The following is a 15,777-nucleotide window of genomic DNA, read 5'->3' on the forward strand; positions in this document are numbered from 1 at the left end:
TGGAAATATGAAGAGTGAAGGCTAACTGGATATATCATACATCCACAAAGAATGGATAATCTAGAAAGGAAGACACAACAGACGCAAAAGTGTAGTGTAACATGCAGGTCTACACAACAGAATCAAAATCCTGAAAGAAAATAAATCAAGATGCAGTGAAAGCAGCTACACAAGTCCCAGCGAGGCATGATACGAAAGTAAGAGTTCATACTCACAATAAACATCAGTGGGGGAAGGCGGGAGGAGCTAAGAAGCTGATCTCTTCAAGGAAGCCTAAAGTGAATCTGACAATGAGACTTTTCTACACCTACTTAGGTCAGTGAAATGTTGTTACAAAGGGGTCACGCGACATCAAGAGTAACAACTGAACAAAAACTATATACGGAATAATAAGATATTGAATTTGATCACTATACCATAATAGTATAAGGAAATATATTTATTCTTAAATGATATACATTAAAAATAGATTTATAATAAAGATCATAATTTCTGCAATTTCTCAACACATGTTTCAGGAAAAAGGTACAGTATGTATATGTGTATTTAAGAAACTAAATGAAAAGTGCAACAAACTGAACAACGGATAAAATATGTGACTGTCTTATAAGATTTGATTTATTGTACTTAGAACTTTGACTATTTTGGTTACTTTTACCTTAATGAACATAAAAGCTAAACTAAAACCTTACAGATTAGGCACAGGGGTACACCTGCAGTTCCAGCTGCTCAGGAGGCACGAGAAGGGTCCTAAGAAGATTCTTGAGCCAGTAAGTGCAAACCAACTGGGACAAAATGTGAAGACCACATCTCAAAAACAAGGAAAAAAGATGAAAGAGGAAAATAGCTAGTAACCAGATTTGAAGAAATTTTGAATAGGAAACCAAGGAGAGTTGAGGAGAGAGTGCATAAGAACGATGTATAATGACACGGGTTGCCTGAGAATGTCATAGTGAAACCCACTACTTTGCATGCTAACTTAAATATAATAAAAATAAATAAAATGAGGAGGATTTACTAATCTTTTCAGAATGTCTGGATTGGTGTATATTATTGTGTTTTCTTTGAATCTTTTGACTGTGAAGGAGCTAAGTACAGAGAGACATTTCATTGTATGGGCTGCTAAGCCAAACCAGCATATATATTTTAAAGGTATCAGACTTCAGAATTTGGTCTAAGGATTTGTTGCTTTGGGAAAGAGGTTCTTCTTTTGTTTTCACAAAGAATGAGAACCTGTGGAATCCTTCCAAATTAATGTGGTTTGATGGGCCAGGACCCCCCCAAAGGTCATTGTGAACACCCCCAAAAATTACTATGACTAACAAAAGCAGAAAGCAGTTTGGAGAGACCCTACACCCAAATTCCCTAAGTGATAGTTTATAAATGTTTGCTTATATTTAAAGGGGGATATGATATAGAGATCAGTTCTTTGCATTGGTATGGATCTTGGCTTATTGATAGAAATTTAAGGTTAATTTTGTTATTTATCTATTTTTGCTCTTGATTAAGGTATTGCGTTTGTGCAGCTCATTTAAAAATGTATCATACTGTAGGCCCATATTTCTTTCTTTTTTAAAAAAAAATTATTTATTTGTTTGTTTATTTATTTATTATTCATACAATGTTCTGTTAACATGTACACACCAGAAGAGGGCACCAGATCTTATTATTGATGGTTGTGAGCCACCACGTGGTTGCTGGGAATTGAACTCAAGACCTCTGGAAGAGTAGCTGATGCTCTTAACCTCTGAGCCATCTCTCCAGCCCCCATGGGCCCATATTTCTATATGGCATGGCAGCCAAACCATCAAGCCATAGGCCACACCTGAGATGGGTCACATATCCAGGCCAGACAGGCTGTTGTTACCCTAATAAAAAAAAAGGTCAGATGTTATTTCTCCTTTCTTTGTAATTTGGAGGATGCCTGATAGAATGCTAATCAAACCTACATGACAGCTAGCATACATAGCAGGACAGGTAGATGTGAACATGACAAAAAGCCATTCACCTGGTTACCTAGGAGACAGAATGCTGGTGTATTTCCCACTCAGTTTATGTTTTGGTATAAAAGCTGTTTGGAGAATAAAATGGAGAAAATCCTTCAGGATGTGAACTCAGGACTTTATGAGAGACCACTGAGAATCTCCCTCCCAATAAGGCCAAGTGAGTTGTATCTTTATTCCCATGCCTTCACGCCGGTCGAGAGATGAAGTTTATGTGGAGTCTGGTTCAGAGAAATAGTTTATGGTCCGGGCTAGCAGCACCAGACCCTGACAACGTATAATTAAAAAATATAGATTAATAGATAGTCATCTATAATAGTCAAGCTGGTAGTTAGTTAGGTTTTCTAGATATATAGAAATATATTTCAGTTAGATAGATATACTTAAAATCTTTCAGAAACCTTCAGAATATGGCATAAAAATGTTTAAAGAAGTTAGGACTTTCATGACATGAGACACATCTGTTTGCTGGCAGCACCAAACTACCTCAAGAGGATGATGGGCACCAAAGAGGCTCCTTATGGTGCTGGTTAGCCATTTGGGCAAGAACTGCTCTTGCCTGGACCGCTTAATGCTATGCTATATGAACTGGACATGCAGGACCCACAGAGAAATGACTGCTGAACTTTCCTAGGTGAGCAATCCTTCGGGATTTCTGCTTCATGAAAGAGTCTACTAGACATTATGCAAGACACAGAAGAAAGCAACTGATGGACTTTGCCATTACAAGGCAGAACAGGTCTTCAGATTTCCTGCTTCATGGAAAAGTCTGCTGGATACTATGGGCCTGTAGGCTGGATGCTCCAATAATACAGAGGAACTTTGGGTGACTGTCCAGGTGGCGAGATGTTTCTGTCAATTCTAAAGTTTTGGAAGTTGCTTACAATGCACTTCCTGTTAACTTCGGTAATATTATACCTTCTAGAGTCTTTGATGAAGTTGAAGAATAGATAGTTATAATTATAGTTTCCTTAGTTATGATAAAAGATAAAGTAGTTATAAATATTATAACTGTAATTCTTGCTTGATACCTGTTTTGTTATATATAATTTTACTATGTTAAAGTTAAAATCTTCCTTTTTATTTAAACAGAAGGAAAATGGTATGGGAAATCCTTCTGTATATGTGTTGCTTTATTAGTTAATGAATAAAGAAACTGTCTTGGACCTGCACAGGGCAGAATAGAGGTAGGCAGGGAAAATAAACTGAATGCTGGGAGAAAGAATGCAGAGTTGAGAGATGCCATGGAGCTAACAGAGGAAAAAGATGCAAGATGTCAGCTGGATCCTTGCCAGTAGGCCACAAGCCTCTTAATGAAATATAAAATAATGGTAATGGGTTAATTCTAGATGTAAGAGCTAGCTAGCAATACGTTTAAGTGATTGGCCAAGCAGTGACTTAGATAATATAGTTTCTGTGTGATTATTTCGGGTCTGGGAGCCGGGAACGAACGAGCAGCTTCTGCCAACAAAGAATGACTTTGAAAGAATTTCAGTAAGGTGTCGTGATACTGCCAATGTTTATGGGTAATCCATAGACATGTTTTACAGAATAAATTCAGAGAGATGGGTAAATTATTAGCACTTGACTTATAAGGGATTGCTATGACCTCTAAGAACAAATGGTATCTTTAGTAAACATCTAGCTCTGACTGGAGAAATAGCTTAGTTGCTAAAGTGCATGTCACATAATCAGGAGACCTTAGTTCAATCCACAGACCCTACATGGGAAAAAAATAAAAGCATGATTGTGGTGTTCACACTTATATCCTCAGTGCTGGGAAGACAGGGATAGGTAGAATGGGGCTTTCTGGCCAACTGAATTAGCCTAATTGGCAAGCCCTAGGACCCAGAACACAAGGTAGACACTAAATGGAGAACCCCCAAAGTTGACCTCTGGCTTCCATGTGTATAAATGCACATGAATCTATACAAACACAAGTGCACTCACATATAAAAAATACACATACACACACACCAGAAAAAAGAAAACCCTAGCTCACTCTATTTATTTACTTGCATAAATTATGTAACAGTTGACATCTACCCATGACCAATATGTTTTTCCATTAAGAGATAACACTCAGAAAATTTTAATGTACTCCATTTGGTTTGTAATTTGTCACTTTATAACCAAATTTTTAGCTGGTCACTCTCTCTCCCCAGACTACTAAAGGTCATATTAGGTGTTTGTTATTATAAGTGAGGTGGAGTTTGGGGGGGTTTGTTTTGGTTTTTTTAAGATTAAAAACTATTATCTCTGCCAACTTATCATAGACAAATCATCACAGAACTTTTAAATAAATATAAGTCACCCTTACACTTGTGTTCTTACAGTGGTGGTCGTGGTGGTGGTGCTGCTGCTGTTGCTGTTGCTGCTGCTGCTGCTGCTGCTGCTGCTGATGATGATGATGATGATGATGATAATGACGACAATGATGATGTTTAAACCCATGCCTGTGTGTGCTAGGTAAGTAGTGTACTACTGAGCTATACATTTCCAGCCCCCATAAATATTCAGTAAATACCATTCTATGCATAAAATAATCACTAATAGCTTCAACAAGAGTAAAACTGCCTGACTTTCCCGTGCTGTGATAATTAATGGGGAGCTGTCCAGTGTGGTCATTGTGGGCATAAATGCACTATCTCCTTTCATCTGGCAGAAGAAGCCCCCACAGTACTCTTTTTCCTTTTTGGTTTTTCTATTTATATAAAGGAGCCAATGGCACCTAAGTTTACTTTCATAATGGCTAAATCAGGCACAATATATGAAATACATTGAGAATCCTAATACTCTCCTTGGCTTAGTACTTCATTATAACTACTGCAGTCATTACTTTTGTTGAATTCTCACTTGTGGTAAAATGTAAAATTTCTTTCCCCAAATTATACTCAAATGAGTCACTTAACCAAAACAGTATGTCTTCGGGTTATTATTGCTGTGAAGCGACACCATGATCACGGCACTCTTATAAAGGAGAACCTGAAATTGATGTGTGGGCTTAGAGTTTCAGAGGTTCAGTCCATTATCATCAAGGTGAGGAGCAATGAAGGCATGGAGGCAGACATGGTGTTAGAGAAATAGCTGAGAGTCCTACATCTTGCAGGCAATAGGAAGTTGACTGAGACACTGGGCAGTATCCTGAGGTTAGGAAATCTCAAAACCTGCCCATACAATTGACACACTTCCTCCACCAAGGCCATCTCTAATAGTGCCATTCCCTATGAGATTATGGGAGCCAGTTACATTCAAATCCCCACATGGTATAATAGCAGTATTATGGTTCCTACAGATTCTACCTCCTGTTTGTAAGAATTTTGTTAAGAGAGAACACAATAAGAATGGGAAAAAATATAAGGTTTCAAGAAAGTATAAGATGAATACAAATTTTGATAAGATGGCGATAATGATAAATAAATAATAAAGAGAGAAATAGATGCAATTCTTTCTGTATTATATAAGCAGTACAAATCCTCCATACACAAATGGATGACTGGGCACAGTAAATGGTCTTCTTTAATCATTATTCTAACAAAACTATAAAATAAAAGCTCATAAACAACCCTTAGACTTCATCCATGATATACGTTGTTACCTTTATATGTATCATGTCTGTAAAACAGTAACATAAATGCTAAATAATGTTGTTTTTAATGGTGAAACTATCTCTTTGCAGTATTTTAAGGTATAATTAAATTACATTTTAATTTACCTTTCTATAATCCTTCCTACTCTGTCCAGTGCAAAGGCAACCATTAATCTGCCATCTGTGTCGATTATTTTTTATTTTCTAGAAGTTTTATATGTGAAACAGTTTATATTCTCTTTTAATTGGTTTCTTTCACTCAACATAATGATTTTGAGAGCCATTCAGGTTGCTATATGTAATAATAATTCCTAAAATTGCTGAGGAGTATTCCATTGTATAAATATGCTACCATGTGTTCATCCATTCACGGCTTGTAGGTCTTTCTTTTTTTAAAATATTTATTTATTTATTATGTATACAATATTCTGTCTGTGTGTATGCCTGAAGGCCAGAAGAGGGCACCAGACCTCACTACAGATGGTTGTGAGCCACCATGTGGTTGCTGGGAATTGAACTCAGGACCTTTGGAAGAGCAGGCAATGCTCTTAACGGCTGAGCCATCTCTCCAGCCCCTTGTAGGTCTTTCTTTGCGTGACTTACAGCTTTTGGCTGTACCAAATAAAGCTGCTATGGCAATTGTACTAGCCTGAACAAATATATGTTTTCAATTCTCTTGTATAAAAAAGAATGAATTATTAAATCACATAGTAGGTACGTAATTAATATTGTAAAACATTGCCAAACAGGTTTTCAAAGTCACTGTGCCAGTTTAGATTGTCTACAAGAGGAGAGCTTTTTCCTTCACATACTCACCAACACTTTGCATGGTGAGTCTTTCTAATTTTAGATTTACAAATAGGTGGGGCATCTCACTGTGATTTTAATTTACATATCTCTAATATTTACACCAAGCTTCTTTTTGTGTTTGTCATCTATACATCTTCAGTGACACAACTTTTAAGATTCTCAAATTATTTACAACAGGCATATGCATAATTTTTGTTGTTGGTTTGACTTCCTTTTTAATGTTGAAAACATATATTCTGTTTCTAAGTCCCCATCTCATCTATTCACATTCATTACATCCCCATTAATTATCACCACACGTGGACTTAAAGTTGTTCTTTACAAAAATAAAAAAGTGGCTTTTTCTGTTCCTATAGTAATAGAAATTAAATCCTGGATTTTCAATTCTAAATGCTAAGCATAAATAACAAGCTTTAAAGCACAGAGGTGCAGAGTTTGGCAACGCGCTCCTGCTGTGTGTTAAGCATTTTGCAAAAACCATCTCTTGGCTTCTCTCTGATCATTTTTGTGATTTAAACAAATAGCCCCAATTTTAAACTTGGTAACAGGAAGTAACAGATACATGTGTAACACCGGCATGCTTAGAAATGCACTAAATTCCATTCAAGGACAATAGAAGACAGTGTTTCTACTGCGCTGAACTCCGCTTGAGAAGTAAAGCACAGAAATTAACTTTACAAAACTCAATAAATCAACATGAAAATAACGGAGGAAATATGTGGTCTAAAAAAAAAAAAAAAAACTATGGAAAAATAAACCAGGTAGGATTATTATGAAGGCTCGCTAAAGGAAACTATGTGGGGCTTTGGAGAAGAACGGCCGTGAGATTAGGGTAAATGGACTCGATGGAAAGAGCAAGCAAGATGGCATTTAGAGGATGCCACTCACAGCGGGCAGGGCAAGCGGAGGGGGGAGCACCTAACACTAGGAAGATCATGGAGAGGGAGCTTCCAGTGGCAGTTCTGAAATGCCTTGATGTAGTCAAGCAAAAGCATTTATTTACTTAAAATGTTCAGGCCTGTTCAAAATTAGAGTGTAATGCTCTGTTCTAACTGCACTCAATTAAATATTTTCAAGCCATATGCAAATCATAATTGCGCTTTCAAATTTTACTCTTGTGGGGTAAAAACAACTCACCACACTTATCTTGAACAGTAGTGAAGCCTCGGGGCTCTAGAGATGTTTACAGCGAACTCCCTGGGCTTTCATTGCAAAATCTGCCCACCTTGCAGTTTCAAGTTTATATGATAACGAGGGAGTAAAGTACACTGCCCCCTCTCTCCAAACACACACACGCCCTTCTAACAAGATAAATGGACCAGCTTCCAGCATATGGAAGCGTTTTCAGATCGCCAGCTCTGGTGGGGTAGGGAGGAAAACAATTTGCAAAAGCCGTTCCCTGAAACGCACACTTTCAAGTCAGCCTGATTGGACAAAGACTCATGGGCAGACACTGCACTCACTAAATCCTTCCCCTGTTGTCATAAGGGCAATGTTCAAATTTGTTCAAAATGCAGCAGGGTGATCAAGGAAGATGAAAACTGCATAAAAACTGTAAGATCCTTCAAGACATGAGAGATTTTTAGAAAAAGAGTCTGAAATTTGCAAGTAAATAAGCTGATTTTTATTTTAAATTCCTTACCCAAATAGTGAAGAGGAAGTGAAAAAATTGAGGCTGACTGGGGCAGCAGCTGGAGAAGGCTAAGTAGAGTCCTCGAAGAGCTGCCCCACGCTCCTTCCTGACATACTTCACGGCTGTCAGTCCCCCTCTCTTCTCCATCTCCTCTCCAGAAACCAGGGCAGGTACCAGTGCAGTGTACAGGACCGAGGGAAGGCAACGGAGAAATGTCAGGGCAGACCCCAGCAGGGTGCTCTATGGAAGGCCAGGCTGCAGCCAGGAGGTGCTACAGAGGACACTGGGCAGAAAGCAGGCAAGGACATATCTGCTACGACTTGCCTTCCCAAGGACATGTTCCCCACAAAATCATTAGTTGTAAGGACCAAAGGTAAAATTAAAAAGGTGTAACCTTTTCTAGTCCTTAAATTTTTCTAATTCAAATGTTTCTGCAATAAAGGAATTTTTTTCTTAAACACACATATGCACAAATAACAGGGAAGAGATTGGTTTATGTTTTGTTTTGTTGGTTTTTAGTTTTGTGTAAACACCAGTAATTTAGCCACAAGGAAACCAAGAATGTTCAAATAATAACCTGAATCACAGACTCAAATTATAAGTATCCTAAAACCAAGGCTAAACAGAATAGAAGATGGCTACAGTGGAAAATGTCAAATGTTGAATCAGTGTCGCACTCAGGAGTCATCAGGGACGCTTCCTCTCGAAGTAGATGGGAACTAACACACAGAGAGCTGCTACTGAACAACGTGCCCAGAGAGAGACGTGGGGGCACTCAGTCCTAAGTGGGATGTCAATCAAACCCCTCCCCTGAGGAATCAGGGAACTCTGCAGAAGAGGAGGCCGAGAGACTGTAAGAGCCAGAGGGGATGGAGGACACCACACCGAAGAGACACGAGAGGACTGACTCACATCAGAGCTCACGGAGAGCGCTGCAGCATGCACAGGGGCCCTGCAAAGGCTCAAGCCAGATGGGGGTCCAGCCTTGTGAAGGAGAAGTAGACACTGCAAATGCTTGCCAAGGAAAAATCAATTTTTTCCAATGGAGTCATCACTTAGGCCCCAGTGGCCAACAGTAGATGGTCAATACAAAACTAACTCAGCAGGATGTAGACGTATGGTCTCATATGGCTTTGTTTGGACATTTTTATTGTCATCCAGTCTTTTCTTTTATATTATGATTTCTGGTTTTGTGTTTTTATGGGTTTTATTTGGCATGTGTTTGTGTGTTTCTCATGCTTTTTCTTCTTTTTTTTAAATTCTGATTTGTTTAGGGTATTTACTTATTTTCCGCTTGTTTTCTAAAGAGAGAGAAAGAAGACATGGAGTTGGGTGGGTAAAGAGATGAAAGGATCTGGGGAGAGATGGGGAAGGAGAAACAATAATCAAAATAGACTGTATGGAAAAAAATCTATTTTCATTTTTTTTTTAAAAAAAAAGTCAAACATACCTCTATACACTCACTTTAACCAAACATTCTTCCTATGTCTTAGGAGTAAAAAGTGGGACGGAAAAGTAGATAATGAGGACGGAGGAGGAAGAGGAGGAGGAGAAAGATCAAAGAATATTAGCAGAACCAATAACATGAATAGAGTTATGGATTAGCAAAAGCATAGACCTTCTTTTGCATTGGCTCTCTCTCTCTCTCTCTCTCTGGCCTCACTCTTCAGGACTGTACTAGAAATATCAAGAACGTTATGGAACACAATTATTTATAGGCTATGTTTCAGGTTGTAGATTCATATTATTATTATTTTATTTTAATTTTTCTAGGTGAATGAGAAGATGCAAAAACAAAATTTCAGTTATTTAACCTTTCTGTATGTGTGTGACCATCAAATTCATGAAACTTTCAAGAAAAGACAGAAGTAGATTTCTTGTTTATCTAGTAAATTCTGCTTATGTCAATCGAAGGGCCGAACCAGCTCAAACTGAAGTAGGATAGGGGTCAGAGCCCCTGAGCTACTTGCTAGTTAGCATCTGTCCTGCTCCAAGCAAGTGTACACTTTTGTTTTGACAATTCAAGGCTAAATGACAATTTTGATCATTAGCCAGAAGGAAAAGTTTTTCTTTAATTAATCTCCTCATACAGCAATTCATTGAGAAAATGACAAAACATAGGCACACACGGTACTGAAGTCAGCTAATCCCCATGAATGGCTCTGGGAGTTATCTGCCATTCATCAGCATCACAAGGAGAAGTTTTTACAGTCAAGGTTCCTAACTTCTCAATCAATCAGCATGCAAGCAGAACACACTGCAAAAGCACACAGGAAGTAAAGGATACTGTTTTCCAAAAAATTGGAATTCTCTTTGGAAAGAGAAATTAACTAACCCACTTAAGCTAATTAAAAGTAAAGAAATAAACTGTTTGGCATTATATGCTAATACACCAGGAATTTGAAGTTCGGTAACTCGTTGGGCCAGAAAAGTCTAAAGTAGCTTTTTACAAGAGTGGAAGGAACAAGGAGATTTGAGGGGACAGACTCGGTGAGAGTTCAAAAGACGCGAGGGTAGGCGGCGTAAGTAAAGAAATAAAGCAAGAAAGTCAAATTTCTGCATGTGCTCTTAGGGATTAAGATGGAGTTTAGACTAAGGTAGAAGCAATTACCTTAAGTAAAGTAGGGTTTTCTTTAAAAGAAAGGTTGAGGAGCTGAGTGATGGCTCAGTGGTTAGAAAAGCTTGTTGATCACGTGCAAAAACCCAGATTTGGTTCCTAACACCGACAGGGTAGCTCAAACCTGTCATTAACTCCAGTTCCAGATGATCAAGCCCTTATCTCCTCTTTGTTGGCACCAGGCACATATGTGGTATACACACACACACACACACACACACACACACACACACAGAGGCAAGCACCATGTGCATAAATTTTTACTAAATAATTTTTTTTAAAAACGCAGTTGAATAAATGAAGGAAGTTTGGTTTATGGTAGTATTTGAATGCTGGGGAAGGCAAATATAAACCTGAAGATTAGATCAGCAAATACTAATTGATTATTACAAAGGAGGCAGAAATATGAGTCTCTTTGTAAAGGATGGTTTTAAAAACCACACGTGACAGCCGGGCGGTGGTGGCAAACGCCTTTAATCCCAGCACTCGGGAGGCAGAGGCAGGTGGATCTCTGTGAGTTCGAGACCAGCCTGGTCTACAAGAGCTAGTTCCAGGACAGGCTCCAAAGCCACAGAGAAACCCTGTCTCGAAAAACCAAAAAAAAAAAAAAAAAAAAAAAAAAAAAAAAACCCACACATGACAAAACTTAGAAACTACATATGTGTAGAGCACTAAAAGCTTCAGATTGAGAGTGTACACACGCCAAACAATCGGCACTTAGTGGCTCAACTTTATCATGCTCATAAGACAAATGGGGTATCTCTGGTCCACAGAAACAGGCACGACAAGTGTTCCTTGTTTTAAGATTAACTTTAAGCAATTTGTTACAGCAAGAGAAACTAATATAGGCTGAAGCCAGCAAGGGGACTTGGAAAAGCAGGAAGAGTCAGGAATTACTGCCCTGAAGCCAGTGTTTGAGTGGGTTTATGTAAACTCTTGTGTTGTCATACGACTACCATTCCAAAGACTTTACTTCTTTAAGTTTTCACATGCACCTCCACACCCATCCTACTCAGCCCTCCATCTTAATTATACTGACCTACACGATCCAAATTCATAATCTTGCAGTGTTTTCTTTCCCAAATTATCCTAAATTGGGGTTAAAATATCAAAGAGCTTTTATGAGTGATAACTACTAAAGTAATTAGGGAACCGCTTTGCAAAGACAGTTTAAGAAGCATAAGAAATGGAATGTCTAAAAATGGACATTTAAAGTGACACTGAATGCTCAATTTTTAAGTTTATTCAAAGAACAACAAAATTTTCAATTTTTAAAATGGTCCCAAATTAATCTACAATTTTTGCCACTTAAAATATAATAACAGCCAGTACCAATCTTAAGAAGTTGTAATCAGACAAATTCTTACATTGAAAATGTCTGTGGGCTTTTACACCAAAACAAGCTGCCCCCCAGGACGAACTAAACATAACACAAATTAGATGTAATGAGTTAAAGGACCCACAACCAGGTCCTGTAATTCAATTTGTCCTATGTGGTTTTGGGTTTGGGGTTGCCCCCCACCCCCATCAAACCACAGTTTGAAATTTTCATCAAATGAGAAGTACAGAGGAGTAGATATACACAGGGAACATTTAGCATGAATAATTGACATAAAATCCACTTCGACAGCGTGCAGAGTTTTTGTTGTTTGTTGTTCTAAGTCTGGTCGTGGCACACATTTGTCTGTTGGAACTTCTTTCTGCCAAATGCTCACTTTCACAATGGATCCTACCAGGAAGCTTCACTGGGATCTAGTTTTATAACTTAGCACCCAGTTTACTTACAGGTAGAGAGTAGATTCCAGGTCAGATTCAAACCCACTTTAGGCTCTAATCCAAAACTCTCAAGATCATTAATTCTCAAGGGTGGAGCCAGAATTTTCACTACTAACATTCCCGGGGCCTCAGATAGGACTGAATGTCTCTTGTTGATAGAGATGGCTAATCACACTGTCATCACCATGTTGACATTTTTATTTCTACAGGTCTAGCTATCTATCATAAACCTAGCCCTAAAAGAATGCTGAACTTGGAATTAACCAATCCCTAGCCTTATGTTGGCTCAAACAAAGCAATTAAGCCACTGGGAATTTTAGGAAGAGTTAGATTTAGAAATTTATTGTTGCCCCATCATGCACCTTCCAATAGAAGTTGCAGGTTTTAAGTAAAATGTGAGATGAGAGTTTTCCAAAGGAGTGGGTTGGCCAAGTAGCTCTTAATTCATGGTGTGATAGTAATACCGACCGAAAGAATCTAATATGACTATCAAGTTTCATTTCAGACAATCGTATTTAACAATATTACTCTGATAAAAGAAAATTAAATGAAACACAGAAACAAAAGCATGTATCAGCACTGGGGTGTAGCACAGCAGAATGCTTTCCTGGCAAGCACAAGCATGGATTTGTTTTCCAGCTGCTCACACACATGCATGCATATGTGTGTGAGCGCACGCGTGTGCGCGCACACACACACACACACACACACACACAGTTCCAACTTGAAAGCTAATCAGAAAACAGACTCACCTTATTTGATATTACATATAAAGTAGTTTTATATTTGCACATATATAACACATATTATATATTACATGTAGAATTGAGTTTTTACATATATTACAAAGCCATTGTGTTCTTGGGAAGATAAAATAAGAATACTTTTACTCAGATAAACTCTGGTCTCTTTTTCTTACTTTGGTAAATACATGCAAGAAAAAAAGATAACCTAATAATTTTTCTTTGCTTAACATTCCTGAATACCTTAAAGCTGACCCTTCTAAAGCCTGAATTCTTCTCAGCTGTCTTAAACTTCTAAAACCACACCAAAGAAACATTAGCTTCTTTGATTGTTCAGGCAATATTGTCATTAATAATGTCAAATGATCAGAGAAAGTAATTTTTAAACATATTTTATTTTAACAATATCAATACAATGAAGATAAAAATTATCTAGCTCAGAGACTATTCAATCCTCTACCTGAGGTCTAACACCACCTAAAGTCTATGATAAACCTCCCTTAAAAAATAAAATAAAATAAACAAGATTCATAAGTCTTACTAGTTAATTATAGGCATCTCACATAGAAATCAAATCCTGAGTACAAAATGGTTAAGATTACTATTGCCAGCCAGGACATGCACAGGGCACACAAACAATTTCAGATGCCGAACTATTGCTTTTATTCCAGATGAAGAAACAGGCAGTAGACTTCCTAAAGATGGGGAGATGCACTATTGAGGCAAAACTATCCTAAGTCTTAAATTTATTTATATTGAAGCTAGTTCTATACAGCTATAAAAAGCTCGGCTCCAATAAATTAAATGAATCTAAAATTACACAAGCCATTTAACAAATGGAGTAACTGAGGCAAAGTAAAGTGATCTGATTCACCCAAGGCAATGTGCTAAGACTCCACTGAAGTTAGAAAATAAACAGCAAGTCTTGCCATCAAGACAGAGTGATGCAAACAATCACGTGGCATTCAGCAATCACAGAAGAAAAACTCTCCCAGGAGCAGGCTGGAAAATATCAAGAACCAGGTGTTCTTCAGGACTCAGTTCAAAGACAAGTACAGTCTACTGCAGCCCATTGCCTTCCACCCTCTCTGCAACAGTAATTTATGTGTAAGCATAAAGCTTCTAGTCAGTTTACATCTGCAGACGAAGAAACAAAGATGCAAAGCAAGTTCCTAGTTGTCCTCTCCAACTACATCCCTGCCTACTGACGGGTTTCGAAAGCTGAAGAGATTTCAAAACAGTAACTTTTTTTTTTAACTCACACAACCATATTCTATGAAAAACGCTAACTCTACAAACAGAAAGAAAAGTATAAGAAACTTAAGCTGCAAACTAACCAAACACAAGTTATAGTTTCAGTTTACATGAAACTGCTGAATAAGAAAAACAAAACAAAACAAACAACTTCTTTCAACATCAGTTTAAATATCTTGCAGTCACTGAGCCTGAGCCGAAACATCTCAGAGTGATTTACCTCCACGCTAGAAACACGGCCGTCCTATGTCAGGACAGGTTATACTCAGAACGAGTTTCATATGTATTTACAGATGCTTGATTGTGGAATATACAGTTTTAAATTGCAATGTTTAATATTTTTACGTGGTAATAAAATAGACCCCAGATGCAGAAAATACACAGCAAAGGCTATGGGATTTCAGGCAATTGAGTGTCACTTTTGTTCCTCAAATCGACACCAAACATTGGAAGACTCCCTACACGAAACAAGTGAGAGCAACTTGGGAAGAAGAAAACGGAAAAAGAAAAAGAGGAATTTCTTTAAACGGGTCTATCCAAACAATATCTACATTTATGTACAGCTGTTTTTTTCTTTATGAGAAAATATGCTGATTATTTCATTAACAGGGTAAGAGTCTGTTTTATGGTTTTATAATAACAAGCAACCAATCAGAAATGATAAAAATGGAATTTAGGAAGAGAATCTGGCAGGATTTCTAACACAAAGCACAGTATACTGAGCAAAGGGGAAAGCTTACATGACTTTCTATTTGGAGGGCACCTAAATGACAGCACTCATGAAGAATAGTATAGCAAAAATAACCACACAAATGGAGCTTTATAGAAGACCAACAGGCAGGTAGCTAAGAGGTTAGAGCTGGAAAGAACTAAGTGCACCCTGGATGGCTGCTGCAGAGGCCTTAGACCGCAGCACTTGTGCAGGTCTCCACGAGAGTGCTCCACCTGACAGAGCACACTTGGCCTCCAAGAAACAAAGTGACATGACCTGCTCTGAGTACTTCTCCTGCTTTCAAGATCTTAAACAATGATCCACCACCACCATTCGATTGTGAAGCATAAAATAACTCAAAGTGATGCCCTGTATCATTTCACAAACCATACTTGGGTCAGTTAAGAAGAACCGTTTACTACATGCTACAAGTAAACAAGGAGCACTTAGAAGTGCACAGCAAAAGTGATGGCCTCGGAATAGTTCTCTAATTCTTGGCTCCCAACAGCTGGTGGTGCCTCCAGTCTGACACTCAAAGCAAACTGAGTGCAAACCTTTGACAAGCGCTTTCTCACAAACTCATGTTCCTCTATTTCTTAGTTTTATATAACAAAAACAATCAGATATTAGCAGTCTGAGT

The 15,777-nt window shown here is 38.0% G+C and overlaps 1 protein-coding gene across 7 annotated transcripts in view; it reads right to left on the bottom strand.

Moving 5' to 3' along the window:
* The window catches only part of LOC119818468 (DNA repair protein RAD51 homolog 2-like), a 437,860-nt gene that overhangs the window by 398,179 nt on the left and 23,904 nt on the right, over positions 1 to 15,777 (bottom strand). For 2 of the 7 annotated variants that reach the window (XR_005286126.1, XM_042055420.1), the window contains exon 1: positions 7,540 to 7,757. The exons of 2 other annotated variants lie outside the window; for them this stretch is intronic. The gene's annotated coding sequence lies outside the window, so the exon portion shown is untranslated. Of the gene's footprint in view, positions 1 to 7,539; positions 7,758 to 15,777 lie in introns of those variants that run through there. 3 more of the 7 variants (XR_005286127.1, XR_005286131.1, XR_005286125.1) reach the window with 3 other exon arrangements.

This window comes from Arvicola amphibius, chromosome 7, assembly GCF_903992535.2.
Source record: "Arvicola amphibius chromosome 7, mArvAmp1.2, whole genome shotgun sequence".
NCBI classification, from domain to species: Eukaryota; Metazoa; Chordata; class Mammalia; order Rodentia; family Cricetidae; genus Arvicola; species Arvicola amphibius.